Below are 15,396 nucleotides of genomic sequence, written 5' to 3'. Positions count from 1 at the left end.
GGCTGTGTGCAGGAACTAATTTTGAAAGGAAAGATCAGAGGTTTAGTGTGAATGTTTTGGGGCAAGTGTTGGATCAGTGATTGATATTTTCAAACTGATGTGACATTTAAAATAATTCCAAAAAATATTATTAAACAATGACAAACTTTAGAAGCAGGGGAAATGGGATACAGTGTGTGAGGGGACCTTGACAGAATCTCACTAACAATCCCCATTATCTGCACAGTCCTGTATTGGGGGTTTCGTGTGAGAGTGTAGGGGGCGAGTGTTGAACAGTGTTTGATATTTTCAAACTGCAGTGATGTTCCCAGCAAGGGCAAGATTTACAGGTTCAAAATTAAGCAAGAAATGGATAAAAACATTTCTGTCCAAGGATAGAGAGATGGTGTTAGAGACAGAGTCATGAAAAGAGGCAGAGAAAGAGGGAGAGTGCGATTGAGAGAGAGAGAGAAAGATGGGAAGAAACAAACATGAGAGGGAGAGACAAATAGAGAAGATGAGACACGTTGTAACAATCATTAACAATCCTCATTATCTGCCCAGTCCTGTTTTTGGAGGTTAGTGTGAGTGTTTTAGGGGTGAATGTTGGATCAGTGTTTCATATTTTCAAACAGCAGTGCCATTCCCAACAAGGCTGTTAAAGTATATAAGAGCATGGAGGTTATGCTGGAAGTGTATAACTCATTGCTTAAGCACCATAATGAGACCTCCCAGGGCAGGTGCTGTGGGTGTTTAGATACAGAGTAAAGCAGTGGATTTAGAGAAGGAGGGAGAGAAGGGCAGAAAGAGTGAGGAGATACGGGGAGGCAGGCAGATTGTCGGAGAAACATTACATCTAACCACGTGAAAAAATAAATAATTAAAAATATAAATGGACTGCACACTGAAAATACTGTCCGCACACAACAACAAAGTCCCACACCATCCGAACTTGAAACGATATCACCATTCCTTCACTGTTACTGGGTCAAAATCCTGGAACTCCCTTCCTAACAGCACTGTGGGTGTACCTACCCCACATGGACTGCAGCGGTTCAAGAAGGAGGCTCAACACCACCTTCTCAAGGGAAATTAGGGATGGGTAATAAATGCTGGCCTGGCCAGCAACGCACACATCCAACAAATAAATAAGGCAAATAAAAAGTTGACACCGAGTCACTTAAGGAGCTATTAGACGAGATGAACAAAAAATTGTTGAAAGATGTTGGTTTGAGGGAACGTCTTCAAAGAGGAAAGAGAGTTAGTGAGACAGAGAGGTTTAGGAAAGGAATTCCAGTGTTAGGGCCTTGGCAGCTTGAAGGCACGGCCACCAATGGTGGGACGATTCAAATTGGGAATCCTCAAGAGGCCAGAATTAGTGGATCGCAGATATTTGTAGATTGTGGAGCTGGAGGAGATTGCAGAGATAGGGAGGGGTCATTTGTGGAAGACAGTTCCAAACTTCTACCACCCTTTGTATGTAGAAGTGTTTCTAAATGTCATCTTTGAAAGGGCTTTCGACTAATGTTTGATTTTTAGACAGTACCCCTGTCCGAGAATGTCCCCATCGAATACTCACAGGACAGGTACGTACGGGGTTAGATACAGAGTAAAGATCCATCTACCAATGCCAGACTCACTGTTCCTCTGTCTCTTTCTCCTCATCTCTCACTGCCTGAGACACCCTTTCTCTGCCTTTCTTTGTCCCTCTTCCCATCCTGAGAGCAAGAGGGAGAGATTGAGATAGTGTGCAGAGGGAGATAGAGAGAGAAAAGGGAGAGATAGACTTGGAAAGGTAGAAACAGAGAGAAGAAATAGGGTTTCAGAGAGTAGAAGAGAGGGGAAGAGAGTGATAGAGATTACCAGCAAGAGAGTCTACCAGAGATTCCCTCTCTCTCAGTCCCTTTCACTCCTTTCCAATTTGTTCCCATCTCCATCTATTTTGCTCCCTCTACCCCGATGTTTCACACTCCATGCCTCTTGCTCGTATGTCTGTGTATACTGCAGTGAAGGATTACATCAAATTATTATGTTTTACATTTGCTCTTTCAATCTAACTGAACTATCTTTCATACTGTGAACAGAGGGGCCTTGGAGTGAATGTCCACTGATTCCTGAGGCTGACAGGACAGGTGGATAAGGTGGTTATGAAGGCTTACGGAATACTTTCCTTTATTGGCCGATGCAGAGAATATAAGAGCAGGGAGGTTATGCTCGAACTGTGTAAAACACCAGTTAGACCACAGCTAGAGTATTGTGTACAGTACTGGTCACCACATTACAGGAAGGATGTGATCACACTGGAGAGGGTGCAGAGGGGATTTACAGAGGATGTTGTCAGGAATGTAGAATTTTATCTATGAGGAAAGATTGGATCGAAAGGTATTGTTTTCTTTGGAACAGAGAAGGTTGAAGGGAAGATTTAATTGAGGTGTATCAAATAATGATGGGCCTAGATAGAGTGGATAGGAAGGAACCATTTCCCTTAACAGAGGGGTCGATAACCATGGGCATATATTACAAGATTTCCACACCAATATCATGAGGGTGTGATGCATTCCATGGTGGAATACCTTGCTGAATGTTTGCAATGGAGCGTTTTCCTTCCTGATCATCAAAACTGGCCGCCTGGGCCCCAACGTCATCCACATTTCTCCCATTCCACCAATATTTCACTCTCCATAGCTATCTTTCTCTGTTTGCGTACACAGCAGTGAAGAATTTCATTAAATGAATATTTCTGACATTTTCCCTTTCAATCCACCCCAACAATTTCTCTGTCTCCAAACTTGTCCCTCTCGACAGCCCTCCCTCTGCCTGCATATCTATGCCTCATTCCCTCTGTCTCCCTCTTAGTGTCAGAGATAGCTGGAGGGAGAGACAGAGAGAGGAAGACAGAGAGAGACACAGAGAACAATCCCACCTTCTCCAATCTATCCACGTAACTGAAGTCCTTCATCCCTGGAACAATTCTTGTGAATCTTTTCTGCACCCTCTCGAATGCCGCCACATTCTTGCCAAAGTACAGTGTCCAGAATTGGACAATGCTCCAGTTGAAGGCAAACCAGCGTTTTACAAAGCTCATATTTTCTTGCTTTTGTATTCAATGTCTCTATTTATAATCTCACGATCCCTTTTGCCATTTAACCGCTTTCTGAACCTGCCCTGCCACCTTCAGTGATTGGTGCAAAAATACTCCCAAGATGTGTCTGTTCCTGCACCTCCTTTAGAATTCTATCCTTTACTTTATATCATCTCTCCTCCTTTTTCCGAACCGTGGAGGTGGAAGATGCGGGCATGGTTCTTAATGAATACATTGCGACTGTCTTCACAAAAGAGGGGACGACACAGTCATTGTAGTCAATGCGGAGGGGTTTGAAATATTGAACGGGGTAAACAGTGAGAGAGGAAATATTCAGGGGTTCAGCATCGTTGAATGCTGAAAATTCACCAGGCTCAGGCTGTTTAGAGGTGCAAGGGTGGAAATAGCAGAGGCTCTGACCATCATTTTCCAATCCTCTCTGGTTACAGTCTTGCTCCCAGAGGACTGGAGGACTGCGTCTGTTGTACTGTTGATTAACAAGGGTGAAAGTAATAGACTGAGTAATTACAGGCCACCCAGCCTAATCACTGTGGAGGGCAATTTATTGGGCGCAAGGGAATGATTGATTCCTTTCTAGTACGGAGTGTCTCAGTGTCTCCATGTCTGCGGCTCTGTCACAATTTGTGCACTACCGTCACATGGGTGAGGAGTCAGTCTCTGGAATAAATGTCCCAGTGTTGTGGTAACATACAATGCCCACCGAGAACCAGCCTAAAATGGCTGACTAAGTTTTGTGGATTTCCACAGATGTTTGAGAGATGAGAGAGAGACAGACAGAAAGACAGAAAGAGAGACAAAGAGAGAGACACAGGCCAAGACACAGAGAGTGATAGCAAGATATTTTTCATTGGACAGAGGAAGAGGAGGAGGCCACTTGGCTCCTCAATCCTTTTCTGTCATTCAATGAACTCATGGCTGATGTGTGATCTAACTCCATGTACCTTTCTTTGCCCCTTAATACCTTTGGTTAACAAAAATCTAACAATCTCTGATTTAAAATCGAACAAGTGTCTCGGCATCAATTGCCGTTTGTGGAAGAGAGTTCCAAACTGATACCACACCTGGTGTTTTGATGTGTTTCTTCATTTCACTCCTGAAAGGTTTTTCGACTACGTTTAGATTTTTAGAGTATGCCCCAAGTTCCTGACTCCGCAGCCAGTGGTAATTCTTACTCTCTGTCCACCCGTTTAGTTTCCCTTATTATCTTGAATACATTCATCAAATCACCCCATAACCTTGTAAATTCCAGGGAAAGGACATGTTGGAGCAGGAGGGGAGACTGGAGCAGATGGTTTGGGAAAGTGGATAAACAGAAGCAATGGATGAGGAGACTGAGAATTCAATACAGTGAGAGGAGAGGCTGAGAATCACAGGGAGAGACTGCAGCAGAGTGTTAGAGGAAATTTAATCTATAGATCCCAGTAATAAAACTCAATTAATACATTCAAACAATAATCCCTGTGGTTATGGGTGTTGGAGAACAATTCATTGTTTATACAATATAGTCAATATATTTAGTTTGTACAGGCTATTAAATATAAATTTAAATATATTTCTGATATCAGCCTCGCTCTTCACTGAATTTAGCAGTCACAGAGATTTTAAAGTGCAGTATTTAAATAATGAATTACCATCAGTGATGAACTGATTCTTTTCTGTTTATTGAGTCACTAAATAAGGAATAGGAACTTTCTACAAAACAAAATGAGGACCTGACAGAAATCAACACAGAGGATCAAGTCCAACAGTAAAATGAACGCAATCTGACAACAGACAATTTCACCTCACAGTTTCTCTCACTAATTGTTCTGGACATTCCAGCACTTTATGATAGTGAATTATTTACACTGCTGCTTCTTTCTCTATCTCTTTACTTCTGCTTATCTCTTTCGCTCAGTTTTGTTCTCTCTGTTCCTTTTCTTCGTTGCTCTGTCCCTGGACCACTCACACTCTGAAAACGTTTACTTAATGTTACTTTTCGCATATGATTTATTCTTAACATTCTGCGTCTGTGTTCTGTTCACCAGCCCCAGGTTCAATGATTCTGTTCTCAGAGTCAGTTTGTTCAATGGTGAAACCTCTGTGAATAATTTACTGTATCTACAGAGCACTCAAGTCTCCACCTGTTCACCTACATTCTTCACTTCATCTACAATGCATGGAATAAACAGGGTCGAAAGCTACTTCCAGACAAACCTCACAATCATTGAAATTCCTTCTCCTGGAATTATAAAGTAATCTGTTCGAATGTGGGATTGTTTAATTAATAAAACACTAACATCAGCACTGCAGCTGATAATCTACAGATAAATGGAAAGACTCTTGATTCCAACTGATGGAGTGAAAACCAGTAAAACATCACATCAATACTTTCTATTTTGCAATGTAGTCCAGTGACAGTGAAGGTCCACAGTGAAGCAGAGAAGGAGATGTGAAAGTGTCAGCAGAAAACTCAGTTCAGTAGCCAGACTTCTGAAGCAGCGTCAGACACACACAGAATGAAATAATATTTGATAACAGTGATAATCAATAAATACATTGAAATCCCAGTTAGACTGAGCCATGTTATTGGGCAGGGAGGACATTGTTCTGTCCCCTTGTAACACTGAGATTGTGAGATGTCTCATTATCAATCACTGAAAAAAAATCATAAAAATATTCCAGGCCCGGTTAGATCAACATCATGAAAATGTTAAAAACTCCTAATGGTCTGATTATTGATCCTCACTGAAACATCTCATTCCAATACATTCAATGCACAGAATAATCCAGAAATAATGCCACAGTTACTTAAAACAATACCATTAAATACATAATACAGTTCCTGCAAGAATGTAAAGAGTAGACAATGAGGAGATTCCATCAGTAAATTGCTGGAAAAGAACAGGTGGCTGTGTAACACACACAGAGGGAAATAATACCGAGTACAGCAGCACAGTTAACATTGATTTAGACTATTAACAGCTGAGATACTGGCTGACCATCAACTCCAATTGCTGCAAGTACAGGATAATAAATAAATATGAACTGAACGAATACTGGATATCCCATTTCTGTGAGAAGCAGAGACTTCGATTAGCCTGGAACCCACAGCTCCACCAGGCACTCTGAGCTGATCCATTCCAATGGGTCCTGATTTATACAGGGGATAAGTCTCCACTAACACGGTTATACCCCTGATCATTGTTATTAGTTACACTCACCTGAACAAACACATTACATCAGCAGCTTTGACTCTGATGTAAATAATGTGGTGGATAAAACACAATCATTTCAATATCAATGACATTTTCTGAGTAAGACCTCTCCCTGGAATAAATTTGAAATCTGTACTCATACTGGATGGATGGCAATTATGAGAGGCGTCATTTACATTTTCCATATTATTGCATTGACCTTGTTCACTCCTGGCATTTCTATTGTAAATGTAACTGATCTGTCTGCAGTGGACACAGAATCCAGGGACAAAATCAATCCCATTTCACTCTGTTCCTGCCTTTTCCCAGTTAAAATGTGAACTTTGAGTCTCTGATTCGGGACCATGTTCAGGGTTCCAGCCCAGAAACTACTGTGAGTGATATTACGGGACAGACACTGTACGCATCCATTTTGGAGGCAGTTGGGTAGTGATAATATCACTGGTCACATAATGCAGAGGCCCAACCTGATGGCCTGGGGACAGGGGTTCATATCCCACCACGGCAGCTATATAAAACAGAGGGAGCTCCCTTTCTATGTATAAAGTAGAGGGAGCTCGCTCTCCAGCTATAAAGTGCAAGGAACTCCCTCTCTGTGTCTCAAGTGGAGGGAGCTTCCTCTCCATTTATAAAGTTGGGCGCGATGAAGGAAAGAGGAGAGAGGGAAACGAAAGGAAATGGGGAAATGGAGAGAGAGGGACAAAGTGGAAGACAGTGAGAGACAGAAGAGATAGTGAAATGAGACCTTGACGGAACCCCAGCAACAATCCCCATTGTCTGCCCAGTCCGGTATTTGGGGTTTTATGTGAATGGTTTAGGGATGAGTGTTAGATGAGTGTTTGATATTTTTAAACAGCATTGACATTCCCAACAAAAGCAAGAGTTAAAGATTCAAAATTAACCAAAGAAATGGCTCAAAGCATTGCTGTCCATGTACAGAGGGACGGAGAGATGGAGGGAGTGAGAGACAGATGGAGAGAGACACAGACAGAGTGGGACAGAGACAGAGGGAGAGTGAGAGAGACAGAAAGGGAGGCAGGCAAATGCAGAGTGAGACAGACAGAAAGGGAGGCAGGCAGCTGCAGAGGGAGAGAGACAGGGAGAAAGTGAGTGAGACAGATACAGAGGGAGAGAGACAGATGCAGAGGGAGAAAGGGAGAGAGAGACAGAGAGGGAGGGAGACAAACAGAGTGAGAAACAGAGACAGAGGGGGAGATAGACAGAGAGAGAGGGAGGGCGAGATTAAAGGAAAAACTTTACATCTAATAATGTTGAAAAAGGATCAAAAAAGGATAAAAAGTATAACTGGCTGTGTGCAAGAACTAATTTTGAAAGGAGAGATCAGGGGTTTTGTGTGAGTGTTTTGGGGGCAATTGGTGGATCAGTGATTGATATTATCAAACTGAAGTGACATTTAATATTATTGAATAAATATTATTAAACCCTGACAAACTTTACAAGCAGGGGAAATGGGATACAGTGTGTGAGGGGACCTTGACAGAACATCAGTATCAATCCCCATTATCTGCACAGTCCTGTATTGGGGGTTTAGTGTGAGAGTTTAGGGGGCGAGTGCTAAAGTGTTTGGTATTTTCAAACTGCAGTGACGTTCCCAGCAAGGGCAAGATTTAAAGATTCAAAATTAACCAAGAAATGGATAAAAACATTTCTGTCCAAGGAGAGAGAGATGGTGTTAGAGACAGCGTCATGGAAAGAGGCAGAGAAAGAGGGAGAGAGTGGGGGAGAGAGAGATAGAGAGAGAAAGATCGGAAGAAACAGACATGAGACGGAGAGACAGAGAGAGGATGAGACAAGTTTTAACAATCATTAACAATCCTCATTATCTGCCCAGTCCTGTTTTTTGAGGTTAGTGTGAGTGTTTTAGGGGTGAATGTTGGATCAGTGTTTCATATTTTCAAACTGCAGTGACATTCCCAACAAGGCTGTTAAAGTACATAAGAGCAGGGAGGTTATGCTGGAACTGTATAACTCGTTGCTTAAGCACCATAATGAGACCTACCAGGGCAGGTACAGTGTCAGTTTAGATACAGAGAAAAGCAGTGGCTTCAGAGAAGGAGGGTGAGACGGGCAGAAAGAGTGAGGAGATACGGGGAGGCAGGCAGATTGTAGGAGAAACTTTACATCGAACCACATGAAAAAAATAAATATTTAAAAATATAAATGGACTGCGCACTGAAAATACTGTCCGCACACAACAACTAAAGTCTCACACCATCTTAACTTGAAACTATATCGCCGTTCATTCACGGTTACTGGGTCAAAATCCTGGGACTCCCTTCCTAACAGCACTGTGGGTATACCTACACCACATGGACTACAGTGGTTCAAGAAGGAGGCTCAACACCACCTTCGCAAGGAACATTAGGAATGGGTAATAAATGCTGGCCTGGCCAGTAACGCACACATCCAACAAATAAATAAGGCAAATAAAAAGTTGACACCGAGTCACTTAAGGAGCTATTAGACGAGTCGAACAAAAAATTGGTGAAATAGGTTGGTTGGAGGGAGCGTCTTCAAAGAGAAAAGGGAGTTAGTGAGACGGAGAGGTTTAGGAAAGAGGATCACAGATATTGGTGGATTGTGGAGCTGGAGGAGATTGCAGAGATAGGGAGGGGTCATTTGTGGAAGACAGTTCCCAACTTCTCCCACTCTTTGTCTGTAGATGTGTTTCTAAATTTCATCTTTGAAGGGCTTTTGACTAATTTTTGATTTTTAGACAGTCTCCCCCGTCCGAGACTGTCCCCATCGAATACTCACAGGGCAGGTACGCACGGGGTTAGATACAGAATAAAGATCCATCTACCAATGACAGACTCACTGTTCCTCTGTCTGTTTCTCCTCATCTCTCACTGCCTGCAACACCCTTTCTCTGCCTCTCCTTCTCCCTCTTCCCATCCTGAGAGCAAGAGGGAGAGATTGAGATACTGTGCAGAGGGAGATAGAGAGCGAAAAGGGAGAGATAGACTTGGACACCCTCAGAAACTCTCAGAAACTCTCTGAAGCTCTCTGACACTCTCTGACACTCTCTGACACTCTGACACTCTCTGACACTCTCTGAGAAGAAATAGGGTTTCAGAGTGTCGAAGAGAGGGGAAGAGAGAGATCGACATGGAGAGAGATTACCAGCAAGAGAGTTTACCAGAGCTGACCTCTATGTCTGTGCCTATCACTCCTTTCCAATTTGTTACCATCTCCATCTATTTTTTCCCTCTACCCCGATGGTTCACACTCCATGCCTCTCGCTCGTATGTCTGTGTATACTGCAGTGAAGGATTGCATCAAATTATTATGTTTTACATTTGCTCTTTCAATCTAACTGAACAATCTCTTCGACTGTGAACAGAGGGGCCTTGGAGTGAATGTCCACTGATTCCTGAGGGTAACAGGACAGGAGGATAAGGCGGTTAAGAAGTCTTACAGAAGACTTAAAAATAAAAACAAGAAACGCTGGAACCACTCAGCAGGTCTGGCTGCATCTGTGAAAAGAGAAGCAGAGTTAACGTTTCGGGTCAGTGACCCTTCTTCGGAACTCTTTCCTTTATTGGCAGATGTAGAGAATATAAGAGCAGGGAGGTTATGCTAGAACTTTATAAAACACTAGCTAGACCACAGCTAGAAGACTGTGTACAGTTCTGGTCACCACATTACAGGAAGGACGTGATCACACTAGGGAGGGTACAGAGGAGATTTACAGAGGATGTTGTAAGGAACGGATAATTTTAACTATGTGTAAAGATTGGATAGGCTGGAATTGTTTTCTTTGGAACAAAGAAGGTTGAAGGGAAGATTTAATTGAGGTGTATAAAATAATGACGGGCCAAGATAGAGTGGATAGGAAAAAACCCATTACCCTTAACAGAGGGGTCAATAACCATGGGCATGGATTACAAGATTTCCGCACCAATATCATGAGGGTGTGATGCCTCAAATGGTGGAATACCTGGCTGGATGTTTACAATGGAGCGATTTCCTTCCTGATCATCAAAACTGTCCAAATGGGCCCCAACTTCATCCACATATCTCCCACTCTACCAATATTTCACTCTACATACCTATGTTTCTCTGTTTGCGTATACAACAGTAAATACATTGAATAAATAGATCTTACATTGTGCCTTTCAATCTACCCCAACAATCTCTCTCTCTCCAACCTTGTCCCTCTCAACAGCACTCCCTCTATCTGCATATCGAACCCTCTCTCCCTCTGTCTCCCTCTTAGTGTCAGAGATAGCAGGAGGGAGAGACAGAGAGAGACACAGAGAACAACCCCAGCTGTTCCAATCTATCCACGTAACTGAAGTCCCTCATCCCAGGAACCGTTCTTGTGAATCTTTTCTGCACCCGCTCTAATGCCCCCACATTTTTCATAAAGTACGGTGTCCAGAATTGGACAATGCTCCAGTTGAAGGCAAACCAGCGTCTTACAAAGGTCATAATGTCCTTGCTTTTGTATTCAATGTCTCTATTTATAATCTCAGGACACCTTCTGCCGTTTAACCACTTTCTGAACCTGCCCTGCCACCTTCAGTGATTGGTGCACAAATATCCCCCAAATGTTTATGTTCCTGCATCTCCATTAGATTTCTATCCTTTACCTTATTCCGTCTCTCATCCTTCTTCCGAAACGTGGAGGCGGAAGATAGCGGGCATGGTTCTTCATGAATACATTGCGACTGTCTTCACAAAAGAGGGGACACAGACATTGTAGTCAATGAGGAGGGGTTTGAAATATTGAAAGGGATAAACAGTGAGAGAGGAAATATTAAGGGGTTTAGCATCTTTGAAAGCTGATAATTCACCAGGCTCAGGCTGTTAAGGGGTGCAAGGGAGGAAATATCAGTGGCTCTGACCATCATTTTCCAATCTTCTCTGGTTATAGCCGTGCTGCCAGAGGACTGGAGGACTGCGTATGTTGTACTATTGATTAACAAGGGAGAAAGTAAAAGACTGAGTAATTACAGGCCACCCAGCCTAATCACTGTGGGGGCAATTTATTGGGCACAAGGGAATGATTAATTCCTTTCTAGTACTGTGTCTCTCAGTGTCTCCATGTCTCCGTCTCTGTCACAATTTGAGCAGCACCGTTACATTGGTGAGGAGTCGGTCTCTGGAATAAATGTCCCAGTGTTGTGGTAACATAAAATGGCCACCGAGAACCAGCCTAAAATGGCTGACTAATGTTTGTGGATTTCCTCAGATATTTGAGAGAGGAGAGAGAGAGAGAGTCGGACAGACAGAAAGAGAGACAAAGAGAGAGACACAGACCAAGACACAGAGGGTGATGGCAAGATATTTGTCACTGGACAGAGGAAGAGGAGGAGGCCATTTGGCAACTTTGGCCCTTCTGTCATTCAATGAGCTAATGTCTGATGTGTGATCTAACTCCATGTACCTATCTTTGCCCCTTCATACATTTGGTTAACAAAAATCTATGAATCTCAGATTTAAAAACTAACAAGTGTCTCAGCATCAATTGCTGTTTATGGAAGAGAGTTCCAAACTGATACCACACCTGGTGTGTTGAAGTGTTTCTTCATTTCACCCCTGAAAGGTTTTTCGACTGCGTTTAGATTTTTAAACTATGCCTCCAGGTTCCTGACTCCGCAGCCAGTGGGAATTGTTACTCTCTGTCCACCCGTTCAGTTTCCCTTATTATCTTGAAAACATTCATCAAATCAGCCCACAACCTTCCAAATTCCAGGGAATGGACATGTTGGAGCAGAAGGGGAGACTGGATCAGGTGGTTTGGGAAAGTGGATAAACTGAAGCAATGGATGAGGAGACTGAGGATTCAATACAGTGAGAGGAGAGGCTGAGATTCACAGGGAGAGACTGCAGCAGAGTGTTAGAGGAAATCTAATCTGTAGATCCCAGTAATACAACTCAATTCATACATTCAAACAATAATCCCTGTGGTTATTGGTGTTGGAGAACAATTCATTGTTTATACAATATAGTCAATATATTTAGTTTGTACAGGCTATTAAATATAAATTTAAATATATTTCTGATATCAGCCTCGCTCTTTATTGAATTCAGCAGTCACAGAGATTTTGAAGTGCAGTATTTAAATAATGAATTACCATCAGTGAAGAACTGATTCTATTTTGTTTATTCAGTCACTAAGTAAGGAATAGGAACTTTCTACAAAACAAAATGAGGACCTGACAGAAATCAACACAGAGGATCAAGTCCAACAGGAAAATGAACATAATCTGACAACAGACAGCTTCAACTCACAGTTTCTCTCACTAATTGTTCTGGACATTCCAGCACTTTATGATAGTGAATTATTTACACTGCTGCTTCTTTCTCTTTCTCTATACTTCTGCCTATCTCTTTCCCTCGGTTTCGTTCTCCCTGCTCCCTTTCTCCTTCCCTTTCTCTCTGGAGTACTCACACCTGCAAACTGTTAGCTAATGCTACTTTTCACATATGATTTATTCCGAACATTCTGCGTCTGTGTTCTGTTCACCAGCCCCAGGTTCAATGATTCTATTCTCAGAGTCAGTTTGTTCAATGGTGAAATCTCTGTGAATAATTTAATGTATCTACAGAACACTCAAGTCTCCACCTGTTCACCTGCACTCTTCACTTCATCTACAATACATGGAATAAACAGGATCGAAAGCTACTTCCAGACAAACCTCACAATCATTGAAATTCCTTCTCCTATAATTATTAAGTAATCTGTTAAAATGTGGGATTGTTTAATTAATAAAACACCAACATCAGCACTGCAGCTGATAATCTACAGATAAATGGAAAGACTCTTGATTCCAACTGACAGAGTGAAAACCAATAAAACATCACATCAATACTTTCTATTTTAAAATGTAGTCCAGTGACAGTGAAGTGTCCACAGTGAAGCAGAGAAGGAGATGTGAAAGTGTCAGCAGCAAACTCAGTTCAGTAGCCAGACTTCGGAAGCAGTGTCAGACACACACAGAATGAAATAATATTTGATAATAGTGATAATCAATAAACACATTGAAATCCCAGTTAAACTGAGCCATGTTATTTGCGAGGGAGGAAATTGTTTTGTCCCCTTGTAACACTGAAACTGTGAGATGTCTCATTATCAATCACTGTAAAAAAATCATAAAAATATTCCAGGACCGGTTAGATCCACATCATGAAAATGTTAAAAACTCCTAATGGTCTGATTATTGATCCTCACTGAAACATCTCATTCCAATACATTCAATACACAGAATAATCCAGTAATAATGCCACAGTTACTTAAAACAATACCAATAAATACATAATACAACACCTGCAAGAATGAAAGTGTAAACAATGAGGAGATTCCATCAGTAAATTGCTGGAAAAGAACAGGCAGCTGTGTAACACACACAGAGGGAAATAATACCCAGTGCCGCAGCACAGTTAATATCGATTTACACCATTAACAGCTGAGATACTGCTGACCAGGAACTCCAATTGCTGCAAGTACAGGATAGTAAATGTCTTCTATCTGATGCATTACTGGATATCCCATTCCTGTGAGAAGCAGGGACTTCTGTTAGCCTGGAATCCACTGCTCCAGCAGGCACTCTGAGCTGATCCATTCCAATGAGTCCTGATTTATACAGGGGATAAGTCTCCACGAACACGGTTATACCCCTGATCATTGTTATTAGTTGCACTCACCTGAACAAACACATTACATCAGCAGCTTTGACTCTGTTGTAAGTAATGTGGTGGATAAAACACAATCATTTCAATGTCAATGACATTTTGTGAGTCAGACCTCTCTCGGGAATAACGCTGAAATCTGTATTCAAACTGGACGGATGCTACAATTATGAGAGGCATAATTTACATTTTCCATATATTTGTATTGACCTTGTTCACTCCTGGCATTTCTCTTGTAAATTTCACTGATCTGGCTGCAGTGGACACTGAATCCAGGGACAAAAGCAATCCTGTTTCACTCTGTTCCTGCCTTTTCCCAGTTAAAATGTGAACTTTGAGTCTCTGATTCGGGACCATGTTCAGGATTACAGCCCAGAAGCTACTGTGAGTGATATTACGTGACAGACACTGTACGCATCCATTTGGGAGGCAGTTGGGTAGTGATAATATCACTGGTCATGTAATCCAGAGGGCCAACCTGATGGCCTGGGGACAGGGGTTCAAATCCCACCACGGCAACTATATAAACCAGAGGGAGCTCCCTTTCTGTGCATAAAGTAGAGGGAGCTCGCTCTCCAGCTATAAAGTGGAGGAAGCGCCCTCTTTATTTATAAAGCTGGGGGCGATGAAGGAAAGAGGAGAGAGGGAAACGAAAACAAATGGGGAAATGGAGAGATGGGGACAAAGTGGGAGACAGTGAGAGACAGAAGAGATAGCGAAATGAGACCTGATGAAACCCCAGTAACAATCCCCATTATCTGCACAGTCCTGTATTGGGGGTTTAGTGTGAGAGTTTAGGGGGCGAGTGTTGATCAGTGTTTGATATTTTCAAACTGCAGTGACGTTCCCAGCAAGGGCAAGATTTAAAGATTCAAAATTAAGCAAGAAATGGATAAAAACATTTCTGTCCAAGGAGAGAGAGATGGTGTTGGAGACAGAGTCATGGAAAGAGGCAGAGAAAGTGGGAGAGGGTGCGGGGGAGAGAGAGAGAGAGAGAGAGAGAGAGAGAGAAAGATGGGAAGAACCTGACATGAGAGGGAGAGACAGAGAGAGGATGAGACAAGTTGTAACAATCATTAACAATCCTCATTATCTGCCCAGACCTGTTTTTGGAGGTTAGTGTAAGTGTTTTAGGGGTGAATGTTGGATCAGTGTTTCATATTTTCAAACTGCATTGACATTCCCAACAATGCTGTTAAAGTAGATAAGAGCAGGGAGGTTATGCTGGAAGTGTATATCTCATTGCTTAAGCAACATAATGGGACCTCCCAGGGCAGGTACAGTGTGAGTTTAGATACAGAGTAAAGCAGTGGATTTAGAGAAGGAGGGAGAGACGGGGAGAAAGAGTGAGGAGATACGGGGAGGCAGTCAGATTGTAGGAGAAACTTTACATCTAACCACGTGAAAAAAATAAATAATTAAAAATTTAAATGGACTGCACACTGAAATTACTGTCCG

Source organism: Heterodontus francisci, chromosome 21 (assembly GCF_036365525.1).
Source record: "Heterodontus francisci isolate sHetFra1 chromosome 21, sHetFra1.hap1, whole genome shotgun sequence".
Lineage (NCBI taxonomy): Eukaryota > Metazoa > Chordata > Chondrichthyes > Heterodontiformes > Heterodontidae > Heterodontus > Heterodontus francisci.
The sequence above is the reverse complement of the archived record's forward strand: the minus strand, read 5'-3'. Positions refer to the sequence as shown.